Here is a 24,847-nt window from a genome sequence, read left to right on the forward strand (position 1 = left end):
GTTTATACAGATATATGTGCTGCAGAAAAACTTGTTATTAGGTCCAAAGTGCATGTGTTTTTTAGTGGCAAGGTATCTATCCATTAAATCATAGGAATGTTTGCAAGCAGTCTGTGCTGCCATTGGCTGTCTCTGTTATTGAGATAGGAGCACTGAGACTGGATGACAATTTCTAGGATGTCCCCTCCTCATCTCCCCAGTATCTTTCTGCCTATAAAACCTACATATTAATTTGAGTGTCCAAATAATGATCTTAGTCTCTTTTTCACATTTAGGCACTCTCCAGTTTCATCTGCATTTTTCATACACAGCTGGGTGCCTACTGTCTAAAAATGAGGACCATAAATATTTAAAGCACTCAATTATTCTGTAAAACAGAGGAAAGGAATAGCTGAGGAGCAAGGTATGATTTATTCTTGCAGACAATTCCATTACAGGGAGTTTTGGAAACTGAAGGGCAAATGGCTGGTTCTAAAAATGTAACTTTTGTCAATTGACATGCATACTGAGAAAGTGGTAGAAAATAAATTGTTTAGCAACTGTTCTTGAGACTTGCATTAATGGGATCATGGCTATTTACCAGCTACAAGAAGCAATGGGTTCCGTTCCACCGGGCTAATGCAGATTATATATCAAGGTGCGTGCATGTGCGTGTACATATTCAACTAAAAGTAAAATTAGGTAGGAGAGTTGCCACCATGGGACATCATGCAGTTTTTATGGATGTGCACTGACACAAGTTTCAATACAGATCACACTTCAGGGATTCAGAAAGGACCGGACTCAGCTCAGATTGCTTTGGAGGCTGCCCGGTTTGACCGAGGTCTCACTACATATCAGTGCTGTGCTTTTGGAAATTTGAAGCGTCATTCCTTCCCAATAGCTGCTATTGGGAAATCAACAAATGGCTGTCATTTTTTGCCATTCAACAGAATTGGATGACATTTTCAGGCAGGAAAGGGCTAGCTAGCATGAACCCGTGACCCCTCATATGGGGGTTTCTAGTAGGGATGGGCGAATCTGTCACTTTTAGTTTCACTCACTTTCTCATTTTCCTGACCATAAGTTGGTGCTTCCACATCAGTTTGCGAACAAAAACAAAAAGGTCCAAACAAAAATTCATAGACATTTTGTGTATATTTCTTCTAATATACACACTGTATATACTTTTTCACAAGTGCCTACTTTCCCCTAATATACGCATTTTTGTATACACTCTTGTATACATGTATGTGAGCATTACTTGAATTGATAAATGCAATGCAAAATTCTGAAAAGTGCAGATTTTAGTGTGCAAGTACGTATATTTCAGTTCATGTATAGGTTTGGGAGATACAAATTGGGTACATCGTGTAAAAATTTGGGCTGAATAAATTTCTCATGCATCCCTCATTTCTAGACCAAGAAATGAAACCCAGGGTGGACTATGCAGATAGGGTGGGTTCAGTGGTTCCCATTCAGTTCAAAGGGATAAAGTAAGTGGACTGTAATATCAAACACAACTGTGAAGTGCAGGAAAACTGGTCCAGATATTGCACTGATTTGGACAGAGGACAGATTGTAGAACCTCCAGTGTTCTCAAGTGCTCCCCTGTTTGGTTTTTTAATTTTGTTTTGTAAAGGAAGAAGCTACAATGAAAGGTAACATTCTGGTGGGGCAGATTTACCTTTCCTGCAGCAGGGAGAGGCAAAGACAGGCAAAGTAATGTGCAATATATAGGCCTCCCTCCACATGCCTCTCATCCTTTGTAATGACAAGCATTTTGTTAGTCCATAAACAAATACCTAGCTTGTTCATAGCTGATTGCTGGCACAAACTGAACAAGACAAGCATAAAGCTCACTGGGTGAAAAATATCAATGCTTTCTTTCCTACAGCATGTTAACAAAAATTGCACTCTTAGGCTAAAGGTTGACAGATTACATCTTCTCCTAAGAGTGCTTCACTGGAAAATGATGAACATTTAATAAGAGATTTTCCACATACCATTAGTGATGGGAAACCATCACACTGTTGTTCATGGAAATGCAGTTTATTCTTGTGGCTGGTTGTGACACCTTTCTGAAGACTGATTCAGTGTTAAGGCGATCAAATAGCCCTAGTTTGGTTTGTTTGTTCACATGCAACGGTATCCCAGACATTTTGGTTAGGATGAATGAACTAATGAAATGCATATTATTAATATATAGGTACCAGAAAGGATAGATACATGGATTACTCCTAAGGTACAGCCCTTTAATACTGCTGAGATATTGCTTTTTTGCAATCAGCTAGAAATGAAATTGCAATTCTGGTTCTACATGGCACTTAATTTTGCATATATTATCCAGCAATGCCTTCCATCATGGTGAAGATCTTTCTGTCATGCTTACCCATAAGTAGATCCTGTTACATAAGAGTCACCTGCAACACTCATTAGTAGCTTTCTCCTGACTAACTTCATTTCCATTGATTTTAATGGGTCTACTCTAAGTATGACTAAGTCTGGGTCCAACTCCCTGATTATCAAGCAATTATGTGCACATGAGTGGGTCTTGTTTCAAAGTAAATAGATTTTAAACCTGAATTATAAATCAGTTGCAAAAACGTGAAAAAACAAGGCTAAGCTAAAAGAAAAACAAGGCTAAGCTAAAAGAAAAAACAAGGCTAAGCTAAATATTTCATCCAGGCATGAGGTCAAGAACTGGGCCTTATCACCTTCCCTTTCTAAGACACATTTAGTCCTTCAGAAGAACAGAGCCCTATGTGCCAGCTCCTGCTGCCAAGCAAAGTTGTTCTTGGCGTAAAATCACTTGGTTGCGAACTCTGATTGAAGCTCCTGTCCAAAGTTAGAGCCTAAATATCAGAGAGAAACTGCTGAAGAGCTAAAGAGACTAGAGCTGATGGAGGTCAAGCCTTGACCCCTTCATTTCACTGAAACCTTTTTGAAGGTCTAAGTCTGGAGAATTGCACTTCTCTTTACGCTGTGCTAATGTCTCCATATAAGCCTTGAAGGAAGGGATTGGAATTTACTTCCACTGCCACTGAAATGTCTGGATTGACATTTCTGTGTGGATCCCCACACACACACATCTCCTGGATGTGCGTATTTAAGCATTTCCCATCCCCACCCACACCCCCATGTCCACCTATTGTCATAGGAACATACACACAATCCTTGAGTTTCAGAAAGCATTATTCATTTTTTAAACATCTTGCTCATATTGGGAAGTACAGATGTAATTTCGTAGCACATCCTAAGAAAAGCCATGGTATGTGTAAGGATATGATGGAGTGCAATTTTTTTTTTAAAAAAATAATCTGACTTTTACAGAAGTATCTGCCTTTTCAGCATGGATAATTGGCTGCCAAAGTAGACATTTTGTGGGCAAGTGCTGTATCTCCTGCTGGTACATTTTCTTGTCTTTCTCTCCCATTTTGTGGGGAAAGCAGAAATACCTGCATTTAATATGCACCACACTAACTCTTGGCTTTTCAAATGTTGGCCTTTAGAAGTGCAAAGGCAGCACATGAAAGAAGAGCCATATGAGTGCTTTCTATTATGGTATAATGCATAATATTGTTCATTACACCATATTTCTCTCTGGGCCTCTGTAATTACCTGATGTTAAATCCATTGCCATTTCATGTGAAAAAGTGTAGCATGATGTGTTTTACTGTCCTCCTCTTAGCTTATGTGACATTTTATTGGCAAATGTACTCATACAAAAATAATTACTTTTCTGCAACGAATGCACAGAAAATTACAAAATCAAATATTCAAAGGATGAGCGAGCCTGCCCTACCTCTAAAAAGGAGCTAATATATTTTACATTCTTCATGCTTACTGCTTCGACTCATTCTGAGCATACTTCACTGTCATAACTCTTTAATGCTCTGAATTTTAACTACAGTGTTAGAGCTGTTCCACTTTACTGATGGCATGTTATAAATGTCAGGCCGCTCCTCCCTCCTCCAAGCTGAATCAGATCGCCCCTTGTCAAATGGAAGGGGAACCACTTTGGCAGTCCAATCAGCTCCAAAGATGGGTGCCACTCAGGCTCTCCAGCTATGGGGACTTGAAGAGGAGACATGGAGAAAGCAGGGAACTAAGTGGAAATTAATGGGAGAGAAAACAGCCAGCCAAAAGCAAATTTTGTATCCCACACAAAATGAGGCCGCTCTCTCGCTGATTACAATGGGATAAAAGACCCCACCCCACCCCAATTTGATGCTGTAATGAAAAATCTAGTTGTTTTCTGTTCTGGCTCTGCAACCCTAAAAGGCCTTTATCTGGAAATATGCCCCCTTAATTTCACGTGTGTGTGTGTGTTTAGGATTACAGCTGTAGCATGCTAAAGCAGAGTGGCAGTGAGATAACCGTTGGTTACACATAGCACATTCTGTTAACTAGAGGGGGTACATACCTCCCTTTTAGGAGATGGCCATATATTCCTAATTAATTTCTTAATGTGCTTAGCTAATTCCCATCCACAGATACAAGGGGGCAGCGGGGGGGGGGGATGCTGGTATTTGACTTCCTTTAAAAAAAATAAAAAACAACAGACAATTTTAATTGGTAGGTGTTTCTTAAATAAATGTTTCATAAGATTAAGTTCTGCATGTGAACAAGCCTGCTTTGTGGCTCTCACTGTGCATCCATAGGCTTATTCTGACACTATCACTTACCAAGCCCTGAATCCTCATTACTGGACTCAGCAGGCAATAGAAAGCTGCTGTCCTGATAGCGTTCCTGTTATCTGTTTTAATAAAAATGTAATATCCTCCCTCTCTCCCTCTCTCCATATATCCCAGAATGTTTAAAATAATTTATTTCCTCCTCCCTCCACCCCCGGGTCTTAGTGGTCATCTTGTAGAAAAGTTCTAAATCATATTGTTTTAATCCTTGGGGATTAAAGCAGAACAATTTCATTTTGAAGCTGAACCTAGGCAGCAGAAGTAGCTTTTCTCAAAAGCATCAACATTTTGATCACAGGCAGGCAGTTTCCTGCAGCCATTCTCTCTTAAGTACAAGTCCACCAAAATTTGGTTGGCCACAAATTTGAGGGAGATGTCGATCGAAATTAGTGCCATAGGACTTGTCTTGTTTTTGGCATTTTGTAACATATGGTAATTGTCTTTGCTTTCAATTTTGGATTTGCCAACCTTTGACTTTGATCCTCACTTTCCATTCATGCAGTAGGCTCAAATTAATGGAATGGAGGGGGTCTTTCCTGCCTCCCCATTCCCTCTCCAGTTCCCTGCGCCCTGCTTCTCTTGGGGATTGCAGGACCCTTGGGAATGGTGTGAGTTATGGTGGAAGGGGCTCTAGAGGGAAGCAAGAGTTTGAAGAACACCCCTCCGCCCATTGTGTGTATGGAAGAGCAACATAGGGTCCAAGCCTGGTTTGCACAAAATAATTCATGGGTTGTTTAACCCACAAATTGTAATGGCCGAATGGAAGGAAGCAAGCACACTGCACTCATTACTTCTGCTTTACATCTGGCTTTCGAAACAGGTTAAGGAGGCAGGGGTTAATGGGGCATTCCTTGGCTGTTATCGTGACATGCAAACGTGACACTATGGGCATTTTAGGGGTTAAACTACCCAGAGTTTAACCCAACCATGACCCATGGTTTAACTCCTAAACAACCCATAGTGCTAGGTTTGCATGTCACAATAACAACCCAGGAACAGGGGAAAACCAGCTGTAAAGCAGAAGCAATGATCGTTCGGGAGGCAGTGCGCTCGCTCACTCGCTCCCACTTGGCCATGATAATTCATGGGTTAAGCAGCCCATAATTTGTGAACCAGACCATTGGCTCCCAAGTAACACCCAAGAGCTTCTTCTGTCTACAAAAGGCTTCTGATGCAGCAGAGCATTTCTGCTGGCAGAATAGGGTAGGAGGTGATCATCATTTCCCTTCTTATGTAATGCCCTGTACCCCCCCATCTGCTCCAGAAGGTTGGCAGACCCAACCCAGCAACAGAGGGCTAGGGGATGATGTAGCCCTGGGGGCTGCAGGGGGAGGAGGAATCGGCAAAGATCATCTTCTCCCCAAAGATCATCTCCACTTCTGGGAGCATTCTGAGTGGACATCAGCTCAGGGCCTATTCCCACCAGCGGAAAGAAGCTGGATCTAACCCAGTGTTTTTTTGGCAACGGAATACACAAGTTGTCAAGAATGACGGCCTGTTTTCCACCATAAGGTTAGGCCAGGGGATCACATCTGATGTAACCACCTGGGATTGTGTGTTATCTAGAGGCTGCCTGGCACTTCGCTCAAGGCCAGGCGCAGTCTCTGTTAATTGGGAAGTGCTAACAGCTGGAGTTGGTGGGGAGTTCCAGCCTCTCGGAGGCAAGGGCAGTCCACCCAGGGCTGGGCCAGTGATTGGCTGAAGGAAAATCTGCCCTGGGTTGCCAGGGCTGGGCTTTAAAAGGGGGCTGAGGTAGAGGCATGGGGTCTCCCTTTGTCTTGGTTCTGGACCTGCAGATGGCTGTTTGCTATCTATGGAGATCCATACTTAGGTATGTAAGGATGAGCCAGGTAGCTTTATTATTTTGGCTTGAGTGTGGGTCTCTGTATATAGTTAAGTAATTTGGCTTTGTACCCTCCTGTGTAACTTGTACTTCCACTCTTCCCTTTCCCTCCTCCCATTTATTTTTATGCTAATAAATAAACCTTTATCCAACTTTTAGGGTGCAATTCTATCCAGATAGGCAGCCGCCTCTGAACTCGGAAGTGACCACCTATCCAAAACAGGGCAGGAGAAGCATGGAGGTGATCATTCCCTCCACGTTTCTTCTGCCCGGCATTTTCAGCTAGACAGCTGATTGTGGCTGTCTAGCCACGGGAGGGCTGAGCGGGGGAGGAGGCTGCTGTAGGACACATTAGATGTGTTGTACAGGCATTTCCGCCCTCCCTGCCCTGGAACACCCCCAGCCACATCCCATTTTGGCTGCTTCGCACTCCTCTTGCGAGCACGGAGGACAGGGCTGTCCTGCCCAGCCTCAGAGGCAATACAGAAGTAGAGGGAGGTCGGTTCCTGGAAAACAGAATATCCTATGGCTGTCTAGCTGCTGTGTAGCAGCCATAGGATTGCTCCCTTAGTTGGTGTGATTTCTCTGCATAACCTCAGTGCTAGATTCAGTGCCCCTTGGCTTAGGAGGGTGGCTACTGGGTATTTTGGGGGACTGGAAGGCCAGGTTTGGCCAGTCCTATTTTTGGAAGGAGAGCTGGGATCGGGTCCTAAGCAGTCCTATCTCGCAGGGAGGTTGGGGCTGGTCCCAGTGGGATCCTCACAAATCAAGTCTTGATCTTCCATGTCTTTTACGACATGGCCTGATTTAAAAAGAAACTTGCATTAGCTGATGTGGTGTTGTAACATAATGCTTCAAATCCTAATTTTAAGTGATGTAATTTAATTTTGGAATTCAGTAAAAGCCCTATAATCCTAACCTGATTGTAAAGTCATCCTAAGTGAATAACAGTCCTATCCATCCAAATATTATCTCAGTGTTTTTAGACATTCAACCTAATTAAAAGTTTCCTTGGTTAATTTGGATAAATTAGATTGTATGGTAGCCTCTCTGGAATATTTCATTCCCAAGACAATCTAAAAACAAATAATAATTTGTTTTATATGAGGTAACCTTGGAAGGGAACAAAGTGTGTCGTAGGTGTGCATATACACACTTGTGTAAGATGAAAATCCTACTGTTGGCTAGATTCAGGTCCAGTGTCAGCACCCACCACCCATCACACTCGAGAAGCTGAGTATCGCAAAGCTAAGGTCACAAAGCCCCAGCAGGACCCACTGCTGATGCTGGCCTTGTCCTAGGCCTAGGAAGGGCTGGTTCTTTGACCACCGCCACTTTAATTATGCACAATAACCTGATGCCATGTTGCTCTGGAGCACTGTGGGAATGGCAGGCCCCAGCACTGCTGCTGCTGCTTCCACTGCTCGCCATCGCTATTGTCACTGGAGAGGTACACATTAGGGATATACGGATCCCCTTACCTTGCATCCGCAGGGGGGTCCACCACGGTGGGAGGCAATCCATTTCTTCCCTTGGAATCCTCAATGGGGGGGGAGGCAATCCGTTCCTCCCCCCCGGAATCTGAGCTGGCCGGCTCCATCCCAGCTCCTACAGTGCTCTCTGGATGCAAATGGCATCCGCTACGCCATTTGCGTCCCCGTTTCTTCTCGCGATAGGCTACGCGTCTCTATTTATGTAGATACTTACATAGCCTATTGCGTTAAAAACTAGGGACGCATATTTGTGTCCAATCACTTACTTCCAGGTTCCACACAGACAGTGGAAAGGAACTGACCAGGGGTGGATATTCAGTCCAGAGAGGCACAAGTAAGTGCATTCATTCCACTGCGGACTTTGGGGGGCCAAATTCACTGGAATTCGGCCTCATTGGAGTCTGCGATGGATTCCGTGGACATCCTTAGTACCCATGTAAGATGGAGTCCCCGCCATCTCAATCTCAGGGCTGGCTCTGGCTGGACTCTGCTCTTGTTTTACTGGTTAGATATTAGTATAGATGATGATCATGATAATAATACGTAGTAAGATCAAGAAGCAACAGTAAGAACCAGACTTGGAACAACCGATTGGTTCAAAATTGGGAAAGGAGTATGACAAGGCTGTATATTGTCGCCCTGCTTATTTAACTTATATGCAGAGTACATCATGAGAAATGCCGGGTTGGATGCATCACAGGTCGGAATTAAGATTGCCAGGAGAATTATCAACAACCTCAAATACGCAGACAATACCACCCTAATGGCAGAAAGCGAAGAGGATCTCAAGAGCCTCTTGTTGAGGGTGAAAGAGAAGAGTGCAAAAGCTGGTTTGAAACTCAACATTAAAAAAACTAAGATCATGGCATCTGGCCCCATCACTTCCTGGCATATAGAAGGGGAAGAAATGGAAGCAGTGACAGATTTTATTTTCTTGGGCTCCAAGAGTACCGCAGATGGTGACTGTAGCCATGAAATTAAAAGACGCTTGCTCCTTGGGAGGAAAGCTATGGTAAACTTAGACAGCATAGTAAGAAGCAGAGACATCACCTTGCTGACAAAGGTTCACATAATCAAACCTATGGTTTTCCCAGTAGTAACGTATGGCTGTTAGAGCTGGACTATAAGGAAGGCGACTGAGCGCCGAAGAACTGATGCTTTTGAACTGTGGTGCTGGAGAAGACTCTTACGAGTCCCCTGGACTGCAAGGAGGTCAAATCAGTCAATCTTAAAGGAAATCAACCCTGACTGCTCTTTGGAAGGACAGATACTGAAGCTGAAGCTCAAATATTTTGGCCACCTAATGCGAAGAGAAAACTCTCTGGAAAAGACCCTGATGCTGGGAAAGATTGAAGGCAAAAGGAGAAGGGGACGGCAGAGGATGAGATGGCTAGATAGCATCACCGATGCAATGAATATGAACTTGAGCACACTCTGGGAGAGAGCAGAGGACAGGAAGGCCTGGCGTGCTATGGTCCATGGGGTCACGAAGAGTCGCACACGACTTAACGACTGAACAACAAAATAGGCACCTTCTTCACAAAACATCCAAAGCATTTTACAACAAAATTAAAACAAACAAAATGTAAAACAGCTAACAGTACTTATCCCCTAAAGTACTACCACCCCATAAAACAACTAAAGCAGCAGTGACAACCAAAACAATTCAACTGATGAATTAAAGAACCCCCATATTTCATCGAATGTTTTGGAATAGATTTCAAATGTATTTTCAAAGAACTGGAACTGACCTTGCTGCTACAATAGTCTCTTGTAATACAAACTGTCCGATATTATGATAAGCAGTCTATACAGATAGCACTTGAACAGTTCCCACATGGTTGCAATGCACTTCAACAAAAGCGTGAGGTAGCTCCTACTAGTACTCATCTGCAGCAGGGGCTCCACAGTGGGATGTGGTTCTCCAGCTAGCTGTTGACTGAAGGAGCCTGAAAATGATGAACAAATAGCAGGGACAATAACAGCAGGATGTGGCTCCAAAATAGGGCAGGAGTGGAAGTGCAAAGGAGAACGCTGGTGCAGCAATGGTGGATTGGAATCAGAGGGAGCAGTTGCAAGAGCAGCAGGTTCAGGAGAGGTTATTGGGAAGAGAGAGAAGGAAGTAAAACGACTTCGTGGTTATGACTAATGATAGCAGCATTTTTATTATTAATTAATATATTTAGGGCACAATCCTATGCATGTTTAGACCGAGAAAATCCTATGCATGTTTAGACCACGTTTCCTGGTCTAAACATGCATAGGATTGCACCCTTCTTCCGCTTGTAGAATACTCAAAACAGTGCTAATCTTCTTTATTATGCTTATCCTTTGGGTGAATTTGTTCATCTTGCTGAAGCGCCATTATATGCGCTAGTGCTATTTTATGTACAGGAGAAGATGTGGAGGTGGGGGGGGGGCAATTCTTGGAATCTTGTAAGAATATGGCTTTTCATGAGGCTTATTCTACATCCAGTTTTTCTTAGTGCTTGTGAAAATAACATTTCTTGTGATATCTGCCGGTGCAGAAGATTGCAAAATGATGCTATAGAACACAGAAGTGAAGGACACATAACCTTTACTTAACATTGTGCAACTCTTATGATGACTGAACAAAAACAAAAACAAAAATGCTGCTGCTGTAGATTTCCATTCACTGCTAGTGTTCCCCAGAACTCCTTCCCTCATGCATACCCTAATGGACCATTTTAGTTCCTACTATCATCACACCCTTAACTGTATTTTAGCATTCCAGCAGGAATAATAACAGTGAAAGACTGAGAAATTGAAAGCATTGGAAAAGTTGATCAAAGCATTTCAAATTTGACTAAACACTGTGGAGCACTGCCATTAAATAGCTTGTGGCTTCCATTTATTCATTCTTCAGTGACCTTGAATTCATCTGCTGTAGCATTCTTGAAGGCCCAAGGCCCAAGTCAAGGAAGAAGCAGGAGAGCAAAGCTGTGTTTGCACAAGATCTTCCTCTGGAGACCTGGCTTAATGTGACTGCACCTCTTGCTGCTTCTACCTGGTGCCACCAATTATTTTTGCCTTCAGCAGTTGTTTCTGCAATCAGAGAATGTGACAGGCATCGAGGAAGCTCCATGGCCTGTGCAGAGCACCCCACATGGTACTATTGCCACTTCAAGGGTCTAATGTGTCCACCACTATGCCTCTTTCTGAGTCAAGAGAGAGCAATACAGTCAGTACTGATAGATGTCGCACACTTCCACTGTAATAAAAACACATTGGCTGTTTTATTCCTTGTGATAAAAAATCATATACAAATGTGCCCCTGGTAGTACATATTACTTTCTGAAGCCATTTTAAGTCATTCTGATTAGCATTTCATTCCTTTATGTGGCTATTTATGACATAGGTAGTAGTAGGTGGGACTGGATTTATTGACACAGCAGAAAATGAGACCTCATTGTGCCAAATCCATGGCAATATGATATAGAGAAAGCAGATGGCGGATAATGAATACCTTGTGCAATTGCATTCATGTCTTGCTTGTGAGCTTCCCATAGGTGCCTATTTGGCCACTGTGGAAACAGAGTGCTGGTGGACTAGACAGGCCTTTAGTCTGATCCAGCAGGGCTATTCTTGTGTTCTTAAGTTACATTTCAAGATTTTGCTTTTTTCCAGAAGTATTACAATGTTCATACTGGGTATTTTTTTTGGGGGGGGATGCAAATCACTGTGTCAGGGTTCCCCTTATGACCTGGAACGCCTGAGCAACTTTTAAGGTTCTCTTGTCTTCTTAAGAGTTCCAACTTCTTTCTTTTACCTTCCCCTTTCCAATAACGTGGAGTTTAGATTGTAGGCATGGGGTGATTGACACTCTAGATACAAGGTTTAACCACAACAGTTTACTGGTAAATTAAAGCAAGCAAATCTAGGGATGTTAGAGAATTCCACCACGGATCCCAGGGGGGCTGAATTCCAGTAAATTCAGCCCCCCAGAATCCATGGTGGAACAGAGCCCCCCACCCCTCCACCCCGCGAAAGCCCTGCAAAACGGAGCCTACGTGGCTGCAGCTCTGGCTGCGGCTTCGGCTCCAGTGGTGGCGGCAGTGGCTCTGGCTGCTGCTGGGCTGGTGCGGACGCAAATGGTGTCCTGAGTAGGGGACGCCATTTGTGTCCCTATGGTAGCCCGTGATAGGCTGCGTAAATATTTACGTAGCCTATCACGGCTAAAGTAGGGATGCAAATGGCGTCCCCTTTGCCATTTGCATTCCTGTTTTATCCGTGATAGGCTACGTAAATATTTACATAGCCTATCACGGCTAAAGCAGGAATGCAAATGGCGTAGGAGACGCCATTTGCATCCCTGCTTTAGCCATGATAGGCTATGTAAATATTTACATAGCCTACCATGCGCTACCATAGGGACGCAAATGGCATCCCCTACTCAGGACGCCATTTGCGTCCACACCAGCCTGGCAGCAGCTGGAGACCCCACTGTGGGTTGGCTCAGCTGGTGGCTCTGCGGCCTGGCCACAGAGCAGAGCCGACCAAGCAGGATTCCAGGGGGGAGGAACGGATCACCTCCCCCCACCTGCGGAACCCAGCAGAGCAAGGTAAGCGGGGTTTCGTACACCCCTAACCAAATCACAACTAAAGGTAGTTACACAATAGAGCTGAGTGATACAAAAGGCATTAAGAGAAAATACAAGTTGCAAAATACAGGTTCCTTTACCCTAGCCATACTTAGAGTTCTCCAGGCTGCTTCTTCCTGCTCCTTTTTCAGGCTCTGGTCTCCCCGACTCTGCTCATACTGGCTCTTTTGCTCTCTTCATATACCCTCCCCCCTCAAAACCAAAAGTACTACTTCAGACCTGAAGAAATGAAACTTAAGTGGGGAAATGAAACTGAAACTTACCCTGGGAAATGAAACTATTCCTCTCAGGGATACCCCCTCCCAACAAAAAACCCAAGCCTCTAGGCTGACCTTTTTCCTTGCCTCTGTAGGCCTCAAACCTTCACTCACTGGTAATACAGAAAGGCAAAAAAAGTCCAAATACAAACTCTTAGGGACATTAGACCTAAAGTTGCCCTGTGAAAGCACTATACTGGTGTCATGACAAATCCTGCCCCCTATTTTTGGGAATGTTTTCTCTTCCAGGGAAAGAGGCATTGTTTTTTCTGCCTCTTGCATGGAGGGGGAGAATTTCAGAGAATTTTCTCCTTGGGGAGGGGGACAGGGTTTCCACATACATTTTTTAAGTGTAGGTGATTCTGGGGGGGTCTTCTTTCTATTTTTTCTTTTTTTAAAAAAAATCAAACACCCCTGCACTTGTAGAAGCCCAGGACTCTTCTCCAGCCAGGAGTTCTTCCAGAATGTCTATTGGAGAGGGTGAGGTCACATGGTCTCCTGGGAGTTCAGAAAGAATTGCCAGGCTGGAGAAGAGTCCTAGGCTCTTTCAAGTACAGGGGGTGTTTTTTTTTTAAAGTAAAAAATAGAAAGAAGACCCCTCAAGAATTGCCTACACTTAAAAAGGTATGTGGAAACCCTGACTCCTTCCCCAAGGACAAAATTCTCTGAAATTCTCACCTCCCCCAGCCTCTTTTGACAGAGTTTTCATCCCCCCCACCCCCCATTGAAAATGGAAGAATCAAAGTTTTTGGTACAACACTACTATATACACAAATAATGGGAGTGTCCAACCATGCTGTTGCAGTAACATAAATTACATTGTGCTAGCATGAGGAACCTCTAGTGCCCTGTCAACAGCATTAGCTTGCACAATGGGTTTTCTGGGGAATTCTGTCATGCAAGCTAATGCTATTGGTGTTGTGCTAGAAGTCCCTTATGCTAGTGCAACACAATTTGCATTAGCAGAATGACATTGTGGGCAGGATCCCACAATGTGCTTAGCCTTCTGGAAAAGGCATGTCTGTAACACCCTCGCCAAAAGATTTGAGGCAAATTAAATGGGGATGTGGAAGAAGGAAAAAGGCATGAAGGGTAATGTATAGGTTTGTATAGAACGTTGTGCTGGCTGCTATGCTACTAATCAGCTACAGGGGGGTTATTATATCTCCATTTTAATGCTAAATAATAGATTTTCATCATTCATGTTCAGTGAGTGTGAACTTGGAAGCCACAGAATAATACCCTGAAAAGGCATGAAGAAAGCATTTTCTATAAATGTATTTTTCACCCCTTTCCATAAGATAGAGAAAGGCATCATCCAGGTACCTCCCCAAAGGCATTGTCAGGGTTCTAAAGAAATGTCCTTATTAATAACAGCCACCTATAGATCATGCACTTCAATGGTTTTGCTTGGACTTCAGGGATTTGACTGTTTCAGTGTCATAGTCCTTTTCAAGTAAACTATTCAGATAATAATGCTTCTCCCAGCCTTTCCCTGCCATTTGGGAGTGCTATCAAACTGGGCCCACTTAATTTAAAAGGATCCTTCTTTTCTTTTCCTTTCTAAACCTTAGTAAGGGAGATAAGAATAACACAATGTGTAACTGATTTCCCATCAAAGATAGAAGGGTAACATAATGAAAATGTGACAGTGGTATCTAAGATTCTGTTTTGAATCCTTTCATGGAATAAGAGAATGATCATAATAAAAAAAAAGCTTGAATTGAAAGGCAAGTGTTGGCATATGAGATGAAAGTTGGCAGGGAAGGAATGGGGACTGTGACCTAATGGGAGCTGTAAATGGAATAATGAAGTTACATGACCCCACACTAGTTCGAAAACAAATGATTTCTCCAAGGAAGGCTGCATTTACAGCAGCTGCCCACCAATTATATTAACTCATACAAATATTCTAAATGATTTGCCTCCCTCCCCGTTTTGGAAAGGAAGCCAGAAGCAAAAAGCGTCATTTCAACATCAGCTGTGCTTTAGATGGATTTAAAGCAAGTTGATTTGAAACGACAGCAAATAATCCAGAGCAATGGGGCCCCTGGTTTTACATTTCTCTTTAATTATTGTTGAATAATCCTCTTTTTTTGAAGCCTGTTAACTTGTGTTTTGCTCTTCCTTTTCCTGCTTTACACTTCAGATTGTAAAAAAAGGCATTTCTGGAAGGAAATTTAAGCCCACTCTTCTGGCTCTTTAGGGACCTGCTCAAGTAGAGTTATGAAATGCGCTGGTAACGTAAGTACCAACCAATGCAGATTTTTAACTGTGATTCCGTGCCCTGTGAATCCCTCCTACCGTTTCAAAGTAAATAGCTTTCTGTCCTACCTGTCAGCATTTGATCAATGTCTTTCTGATGACACAATGAGTTCCGTGAAAGCAGCAGGGGAAATGATGAAGATGATTAAAATGTACGTTAAAAAGGTAGAAGAATCTGTATAAGCCGTGGGAGAAGGGAAGGAGGTGAGAGCAAATATACTTAAGCAAACTCCAATGGAAGCGCATTAGAGAAAGGACTTAATATGCCAGTCGCCAGCCATAATCATAAAATTAGGCCCTACATGTAGTATTTACCCCCAGCTCACAACTGTAATCCTTACAAGTAGTTGCTTCCTGATACATGAGCCAGAGTCTCTTTGTAAAAGGCAAGCAGCTCACAGAGCTCTTTTTTCTCTCTCCCTCAAGCACTTAAGGGTCATTAGTTTGGCACTGCAGAAAACGTATTATTCATTTTTGCCTCAGCCCAGTTTCTCTGCTAAGACATCTGTAGCAAATGCTGCACTATTCAGCCAAGAGGTTATTGATCGAACAAGAAGGAACAGAATTTGGGCATCCTGAGAAAAGATCATCCCATAGCCTTTGCATAAATCAATTTTATTTATGTAGTAACACTTGAATAGTAACTACCCAGGGTCATCTACTGGAATAAAATTGATGGCTTCTATCTTCAGGTTAATATTATTTGGACGTTTTGTGGCTGAGTGATTTATACATTTGCCTATCTTGAGCAGGGCAGGCAACCTTTTGAGGCTGTGGACACATTGGGCAATTTGAGGAACTGTCCCAGGAACCACCACAAAATGGCTGCCATAGGAGGCATGGCAAAAGGCAAGTAACCTGCCCAAAAGACTGAATGCAAGGTAGAGGTGGAATCTGGGCCCCAACATGCTAAAAACACCCACGGTCTTCAGTACCAACAGAAACATATCTCACCGTAATCCCAGCTGCTGCTAAGAAAAAGTGTTTTTTTTTTTAAGTGTATGTGTGGGAGGGGAGGGCACCATAGGGCACAATCCTATCCAGATAGGCAGCTGCCTCTGAACTTGGAGGCAACTGCCTATTCAATGCAGGGCAGGAGAAGCAGTGAGGGGATCATTTCCTCCGTGCTTCTCCTGCCCTGCATTTTTGGCTAGACAGCCGATTGCAGCTGTCTAGCCATGGGAGGACAGAGTGGGGGAGGACGCTGCTGTACGACACATTGGATGTGTTGTACAGGCATTTCCACTTTCCCCACCCTGGAACGCCCCCCCCAGACACACCCCTTTTCGTCTGCTCTGCACTCGTCTTGTGAGCGCGGAGGACGGGGCTGTACCGTGCTGCCTTGGAGGCAGCGCAGAAGTGGGAGGAGGTCAGTTCTCCAGGAACCAACCTCAGAGTGCAGGCTCCGAGGTCAGTTCCTGGAAAACAGGATATCCTATGGCCGTCTAGCCGCTGTCTGGCAGCCAAAGGGTTGCTCCCTTAGTGGCTGCCAAGAAAGGTATCTGGGGGTGCACTCACTACCCCTGGTCTTGAGTAATCTGCTCAGAATTGTTCATAATAATAGTAATAGTGTACCTACAAAACAATCATTCTATAAGTGTTATTATTCATGTGATCACTTGAATTGGTGGTTTAGAATGTATCTTCCTTATTATGTTTTCTAACAAATCTAATTTAACCATACACTGTAAGTCAGTGTCAGCCCAAGACATTTTGCCACTTGAACAACAGCTTTCTCCCATGCTAAGGTCAACTCTTTTAAAAAGTCTTGATGTACCCCAATTCCTTCCTTAATTTTACACACAGACATAAACACAGAGAGGTTGTGGTATTACCTGAAGCAGGTTGCTTCAAACTGAGCCTGCTCAGGGACAGCCCTTCCAAGAGTTGGGGTGAAGCCCCTACCTCAGGTGGTGGAGTGGGAAAAGTGTTTAATTGATTCCCCCTCCTGCCAGGTGGTCCTACTGGTTCCACATCCAATTGGTGTTCCAGAGAGCCCCAGCAGCTGCTCTTCTGCCATGGCATTTTTCACAGCAGGAGAGCAGGGGTGGAAGGGCTTTCTGCAGCAGATGCCCACTTCATGATACCAGCGGGTGCTCCAGAAAGCCCTACCGGGCCCAGTATCGCTCTGTGTCAAATGCCACGGTGAGAGAGCAGCTGGCAGTGCTCTCTGGAGCAGCCACCCACCCTCTGACTCATGCTGAGAATCCTCTCAGCACAGGCAAGAGGGTGGGTTCTCTGGAGAGCTGTGCTGGCTGAGGAAGCTGCCACCATGGCTCTTCAGAGGGCTGGCCAAGCCAAAATGCTTGGCTCTGAGGGGGTCCTTGCTCAGAGCTAGGCATTGTGGGAGGGGTGTCATAAAGAAGATCCATGCTGGATCAGACCAAGGATTAGGGCTGTCTGCACTGCTGCCTGTCTGCTGAACCCCTGCCAGCCGCACAGTACACGGGCACCCAGTGAGTGCCTGGCAGCCACCTGTCCCCTCAGCGAGCCACCATTTTTTTGCAAAATGGCAGCTTGTTTTTTTCTGTAAATGTAATGTTGCATAAATAGCAGTCATAAAGGGTCAAAGCAGTCAGTCATTTACACAACATTACAGGCATAAATGGACCATTTACACCTCTAATGTTGCATAAATTGCCCCTTTATGGCTACCATTTATGCAACATTACATTTACAAAAAGAAACCCAGCTGCTATTTTGTTTTTTGGCAAAATGGCAGCTTGCCGAGGGAACGGGAGGCCTCTGGGCACTTGTTGACAGCACGGTGGCTCAGCCAGTGGGTACGGTACATGTGGCGGCTCAGCGAGCAGGGTCCAGGAGGCTGAGCTGGGGGGAGTCTGCCAAACTCCACCCCCTCTCAGACTCCTGTGACATCCCTACTAAGGCTCCATAAAGTCCAGCATGCTGTTCACACAGTGGCCAACCAGCTGTCAATGGGAAACCCACAAGCAAGACAAGAGTGCAACAATACCCTCCCGCCCAGATTCCTCAGCAACTGGTGTACACAGGCATACTGTACAGGCAATCTCCTAGGACAGGCCTTTTGGCTGGCTGTCTGGACAGCCATGCCAGATGCTTTTTCCAACTACCATGGCTCTCCAGAGAGCCCACCTGCCCTCTGGCTCATGTGGTACAGCACAATGTGGTGGCAGGAAGATGGGGGGCATGACATGGCGGCAGAAAGGGGTGGAGGGGCACGATATGGCAGCAGGAAGGGGGTGGGGGCAAGGCGTGACTGGAAGGGGATGGGGGATGCAATGTAGTGGCACGTGTGCTCTCCCACCTCAGGCTGCAGGAGAGTTTATGCTGTGGCTGACCCTGCTCCGTGGCAGCGCTGGCCCTGCTGGAATAACAAGGAATGAACATCTTGAGGCCAATCAGTAACATGTTCTAAACAGCATTACAGGCGGCTGGGTCATTCCTTTGTAAGGGAGGTTCTTTGTTACTAGCCCATGATAGTTAGTTGATGGCTCCTCATTGGTAGAAGATGGTCTCTTGATATCTGGAGATATCCCCTGAATGTTAGTCATTACAGTTTGGAGGAAGTGACCAGGCCGCCACCTTGAGCACTGTTTTCAGCGGAAAGGCGGACTATCATATAATACAGGGAGAGGACTGATGTAAGATGTTTGTGTAAAGCAGGGGTGGGCAACATGTGGCTCTGGGGTCACATGTGCCCCTCCTGGCCTTTTGTGCACCTTCTGCTGCCACCAAATCTGCGTCTGCCATGACAGCTGCAAAAGCCCCAGTGGCTTTGCTGTAAAACAAGGTGTGCTGGAAGTGAAAATCATGTGTGGTGTGTGTTTGCCTCTGCGTCGCTGAATTTCAGCAGGAAATTTGGCAGCAGGGTAAGCATGGGTGCGACTCAGATGATGGTGGTGGTGGTGGTGGGGAATTGGCCCCCGGACCCCTGGCATTTGCCCACCCCTGGTGTAAAGAAACAGCAGGTGGGCAGTTTTAGAACAGAGGGGGATTCAGACAAATGTAGAGAGGAGATTTGTGAATTAGCTGGACACTGGAAGCACATTGTGCTATATCCAATGTTAGTCCTACTTAGAGTAGATCCAGTAAAATGTATGGGACTTAAATGCCCAGTGCTCTCCTTTCCAAAAGGACCATACCTAACTAATGCTGATCCTGGAATTTCTCTCCACTCAGGGGAGCGTGGCGTGGATATCTTCCTCATATCCCCATAGAAAGAGAGAGAAGTAGCACTCCAGCAAACTACTTGGGCAAATACTTAATTTCCAGCATTTATTTATATGCTGAACATACTCCTCTCAATATGAAAACATCTCTTTGAGAATGGCTATGATCCAGCCCCTCCACAAGTAGAAAGCATGACATGGGAGTTCAGCATACAGAGAACTGGAATCTGATCTGGCAAGGAAGGGGCAGCGGAGAGACAAGAGGGAAAGCTCTTTTCCTCCCCTTCTCCTCCTCTTTGTTGTTTAGCTGATAGTGCATGATGGTGCATCATTTTCTGGGCTCATCTACCATCTTGGAGAGCTCCGATTGCTATCAATTAGAAGGCATCGTGCAGCTCTTCCATGTTTTTCTTGTTAACAGATTTTCTGCGGTAAGAAAAAGGATGGAAGAGGCAATGGGAAAACACAGGATGGTTCCAAGAGGAAGATGTTGGCATCTTGAGGATGTCAACATGGCCGTAACTTCCCATGAATGAGGCAGGGCAAGGACACAATAATAGCCTTGTCTGGAAGCACCCCTGGTCTGACTTATAGCAGACTACTTGCGATAGGAGTAGCTCCAAGCGCAGCCCTGACTTTAGGGATGGCTGCTTCCTTTTCTTTGGCCCCTGTGTATTCCATATCTACTTTTCAAGGCTGTTTCCTGTATACTTCTTTTCCTTGATTCTCTTGCTTCTATCAAGATCAGTATTTTCTTGGAGTGCAATAAGGCAAAAATGGTTCTTTTTGAAAGGATGATAGACTTCAGTACACTTTGTAGAGATCTACTACGTAAATCTGTGTGGGTTGGAATTTAAAACGGGACTGAATGACACATGCCAAGTTCAGTCATGTATAGTTTGTCCCTAATGTGCTTTTGTTTGTGTTTGGGTGATTTCTTTAAAAAAAATACAGAATGCAGCTGTGGAGGCCACAAACGAAAATGGAAGACTGCTGTAGGGCAGCGTGTACTTGTCCCTTTCATCTTGTGTTGTTTCTCCACTAAAAATTCCCAGCTGCTGCTTCTGGGATATTTGGGGTAAAAAAAAAATGCACAAGGGGAAAGGGTTCATAAGCCCCTCACCCTGATCAGTCTTTAGAATGCAGTGTCTGTGATCGCATTTTGTAAAAAGATTTATTTATTTATTCATTTCATTTCTATACCGCCCAATATAGGAATGTATGGATCCCCCACCGTCTGTTCCAGTGGGGAATCCATGTGTGGGGGGGAGGCGATCTGTTCCTCCTCCCCCCAGAATTCTCTGTGAGGATACTGGGGGGGAGCCCAGCTTGGGGGCCACTTACCTTGCTGCCTGCCGGCCAGAGCTGTTCACCTCCTCCCTGCCAATCGCCATTTCTTTTTTCTTTTCTTTTTTTAAAGGCGATCGGCAGGATGTGTCCATAGGCTTATATGCAAGATTCATGGCTCTATTTTGGGTATAAGTCTATGGGCACATCTTGCCGATCAGCATATTTTTTTTAAGAAATGGCGATTGGCAAGGAGGAGGCGAATGGCTCTGGCCGGCAAGAAGCAGCCGAGTGCCATTCCGCCTCCAATCCTCCTGGAGCGGAGGTAAGTGGTGCCAATCCGCTGTGGATTCCTGAGGCCAGATTCAAAAGAATCTGGCCTCATTTGAACCCACGGCGGATTTCTCTAACATCCCTAGCCCAATAGCTGAAGATGTCTGGGCGGTTCACAAAAATTAAAACCAAAAAGCACAGGATAAAACAGGATAAAATGTAAAAGCACTAAAACTACAATGTAACAGTGCAACCAGAATAAAACCTAGCAGCAATGCAGAGATTTAAAATACAGATTTAAAACACCAAAGCTAAAAGACTAGGAAGCTAAAATGCTAAAATACTGGGAGAATAAAAAGGTCTTCACCTGGCGCGGAAGGAGTACAGCGTAGGTGGCAGGCGAACCTCTCTAGGGAGCTCATTCCACAGCTGGGGTGCCACAAACGAAGAAACGAAGAAACAAACACAACATCAGGGACAAACTATATGTAGTGGAGAATCCCATGCAGTTTAGCCCTCAAATTTGCTTTACAAGAACATGGCTTATTCTATATAGATAGCATCTACTTTATTTGTTAAACCATATCCAATCACGGAGATAAAAATATTTATACAATGGCTGTACTTGCACATAGTTCAGTATTATCATATGATAACTATTGCTGTAATGAATCAAGCCGTTTTTGAATCCAAACACAAATCATTTTAAATACCAGTTTTGCTTCTTCATAGCAAAGTGACCTTTCCACAAATGAAATGTAACTCCCTAAATGATGGCTCATGAAATGGGAGGTAACAGACTTGTAAAACATGCTGACAAATGTCATGCTTGCTTAATTTAAAGAATCTGGGAGGGGGGAAAGAGTGTTTCCCTAGATTTGTTCGCCTCCTTTCAAAAGATCTGGCCAAGCAGACAGAGAGCCTGTACAAATGACTGGCAAGGAATATCTTTAAACAATCAACTATTTAGACACTTGAGCTTTTGCCAAAGAACTGTTACCCATTTCCTGCTTTTGGTGGGATAAGATAAGTATAGATTTCAAATTTAGCAGAATACTTCAACTAGAATAATCTGATCTGAGCTAACTTCTCTTTCAGTAACATATTTTGTTTGCTTTGCTTAATTCATAGTGCAATAAGCTTTCATTTTCAACTACACCTGAGTTTTTTTCCAGTGATGTATGCAACAGACCCACACTTCTGTTGCACGGTGAGTATAAATTTGTGAATGACTAGTGTGATGTAAACAGCACTTCCATATCCCTCTATTTGGGGTAGGTAGACAAGTCACACTAACTTTTCTGTCCCGCTGCCCCAGCCTCCAGAACTGTCATTCACTCACTTGTTATGGACCACACAGGTCCAGATGGCATCATTAGCCTGTTTCATTCCATGGTTTCCTGTATTATCTTCCATTGGTTTTGGGGACAATGGCTTGGATCCAGCTCCATTCATACTTAGAGTAGGCCCATTTAAATCAATGGAACTCAAGTTAGTCTTGACATAAGTCCCATGGGGCAGTATCCAATGTTGCCTGTCCAATAGCGGGACCCACCATCGCGTCTGTTCCACAAGCGGCCAGCCCTGCTGTTCCCCTTCTTCGAGCGGAGCCCACTGCTTGCAGAATGGAGATATAGTGCTTCTAGGGTAATCCCCCAAATGAGTGGAAATGCTTGTTCCTGGGATGAGGCAGGTCAGCGGAGCTCCCTTATGTGTTGAACATTTCTGCTCATTTCGGGTTGACCCGGGAAGCGCTTAATCTCTGTTCTGCAAGCAGTGGATGCCGCTTGTGGAAGGGAATCAGTGGGGCTGGCCACTCGCAGGCATTCTCCCTCAGATACTGCCCATTGATTTCAGTGGGCCTCCTCTAAGGATGTCTAAATCTGGATCAAACCCATTACTTGTTGCGATTTTCTGTTATCAAGTACAATTACAGCACCAGCCTGTCTACTGTTGATAAGGAATACACTATTGATACACACCTGATATGGAATACACTATTGATACACTATTGATATGGAATACACTATTGATACACTATTGATACGGAATACACTATTGATACACTATTGATAAGGAATACACTATTCTACTGTTGATAACAAATACACTATTTTTAATGGCTCCTGTGCCATTAATTAAACACTTCCTATTCTCAGGTTCAGTCCATTTCATTGTTTCCTGAAGAGCACAGGTAGGGGATTAGTGATGAATAGTCCATTAATTGCCTCTTGAGTAGCCTCTCTTAATTGCTCCAATGTCAGTTTCTGTTCTAGGCTGGTGCAGAGCTCTGATTACTGGTTTTATCTCATTGTCATTTTTTACTTTTATTTTTTGTTATAAAGAAATAGGTATAATAGCTGGGAGGGGTTCAGTAATTTTCAGGCAGGCTAAAAAGGTTGAAAGCCAGCCAAACCTACCTCTGACAGTACAGATGCTCCCTGCAGTCTTGGCAGCTAGCAGCTTGAACACACAGTGTCTTCCCAACCCTAACCAAACCAAGTGGGCAGTGCTTTTAATAGGTACTTTCAGCTCAAGCTTAAATAGGAGGATTTTAGTCATGCGAGATAATATAACACCATATGAAGTGCTTATGTGGAACCTCCATTCTAATTCTGCTTCCAGCTGATTGCAGACAAGGAATGCCTCAACAGCACCACAGCACTCTCGTACAGAAGAGCAAGGCTTGGAGTAGGCTCATGCACCAGGACAGGAGACTGTAGATGCTATATGGTGTTCAAGGTTGCCTGTTTTGCTGGATGTAAATGAGCCTGTTGTGCTGGTATTGCACTTGGATAGGTGATCAGGGAATTAACAAATGGGCAAAACATGATGGATAGCTCTAGCCCAGGGGTAGACAACTTCCAGAGGTTCAGGAGCTATTGTTGCCCCCCAAGCCCCTGCCGCAAACTGCATTCTGTGGAGCACCATGCAGTCCATGGGATGGCCCCCCCAAAAAAGAACAGGAAAAGATCTGAAACTGCTCATAGCACTGCAAAGTGCTACAGTAGCTAAATTTAGCTTGTTTGCAAGTTAAATTGAACTTTTTGGTGTGCCATAGCAGCTACGGAGCTGCTAATAATGAATGCAATTTTGGGGAAGTGAGAGGGTTTGTTTGTGCTGGGGGGCACCAGCAGATGGCGGGATAATGGGGGCTGCACGCGGCCTGAAGGCAGCATGTTGCCAACCCCTGTTCTAGTCTTTGCAATGTTGCATTCATCAGAGAGTATTACCCATCAGAAGGGACAGAAAGACAGGCAGAATAAGCATTTTATCATTTGAATTTGGCCGCGAAGGCTGAAGCTAGACATGGTATGACCAGGGATGTCTGAGAAATCCAGTTTGCGGGTGGAGCTTGGTGATTTTTCACCAGCTCTGTCCCCTGGATGCCAGCTCATGGGTCCCCGAGTAAAGACAGAGTAAACTGAGTTGGACAGGCATTTTGCGCAAAATCACAGGTAAGCAATTATTCTATCTATCTATCTATCTATCTATCTATCTATCTATCTATCTATCCATCCCCTGTTGTTCTGATCATAGAACACTTGGAGAAGCTCAGTGGTGCAGCTAGGTAATTTTAGACCTTAATTGTCTTATTGGGGGAAGAGGGGCACTTTAGATGGCCATGTGTATTATGTCCATTTTGAAGCATACAGCTAAGTTCTCCCCCTCTCCCATCACATGCTTTACAACTGCTTCTACATTCCTGATACGTTAGAGCACCAAAAATAACCTGTGCCAAGCCTGATTTAAAACAAACAAACAAACAAACAAACAAGCAAGCAAACTCTGAGCATATGCAGTTTCCCCTTTTTAAACTCACTGAAATCATAGCACTATCAGGACTACAACAATAAAATAGGGTCTGCTTCTGCTGCTCTGATGCTAAACACACTTACTAGGGAATAAGCACCATGTATTTCTAGAAAAGGATAATATATTTTAAAAGTAAAAATAATAAAATGAGGCTCTGTAGCCAG

General features: G+C 44.2%; 1 long non-coding RNA gene across 1 annotated transcript in view; it reads left to right on the forward strand.

Moving 5' to 3' along the window:
* The first annotated feature begins 303 nt into the window (after positions 1-303).
* LOC146352399 (uncharacterized) overlaps positions 304-24,847 on the forward strand; it is a 147,143-nt gene continuing 122,599 nt past the window's right edge. The window contains exons 1-2 of the long non-coding RNA XR_014787355.1: positions 304-403; positions 15,041-15,135. This is a non-coding gene — a long non-coding RNA (uncharacterized LOC146352399). The remainder of the gene's footprint in view (positions 404-15,040; positions 15,136-24,847) is intronic.

The sequence above is a fragment of the Heloderma suspectum genome, chromosome 2, assembly GCF_057233095.1.
Source record: "Heloderma suspectum isolate Gila_16-S chromosome 2, 16-S_ref, whole genome shotgun sequence".
Classification (NCBI taxonomy): Eukaryota; Metazoa; Chordata; class Lepidosauria; order Squamata; family Helodermatidae; genus Heloderma; species Heloderma suspectum.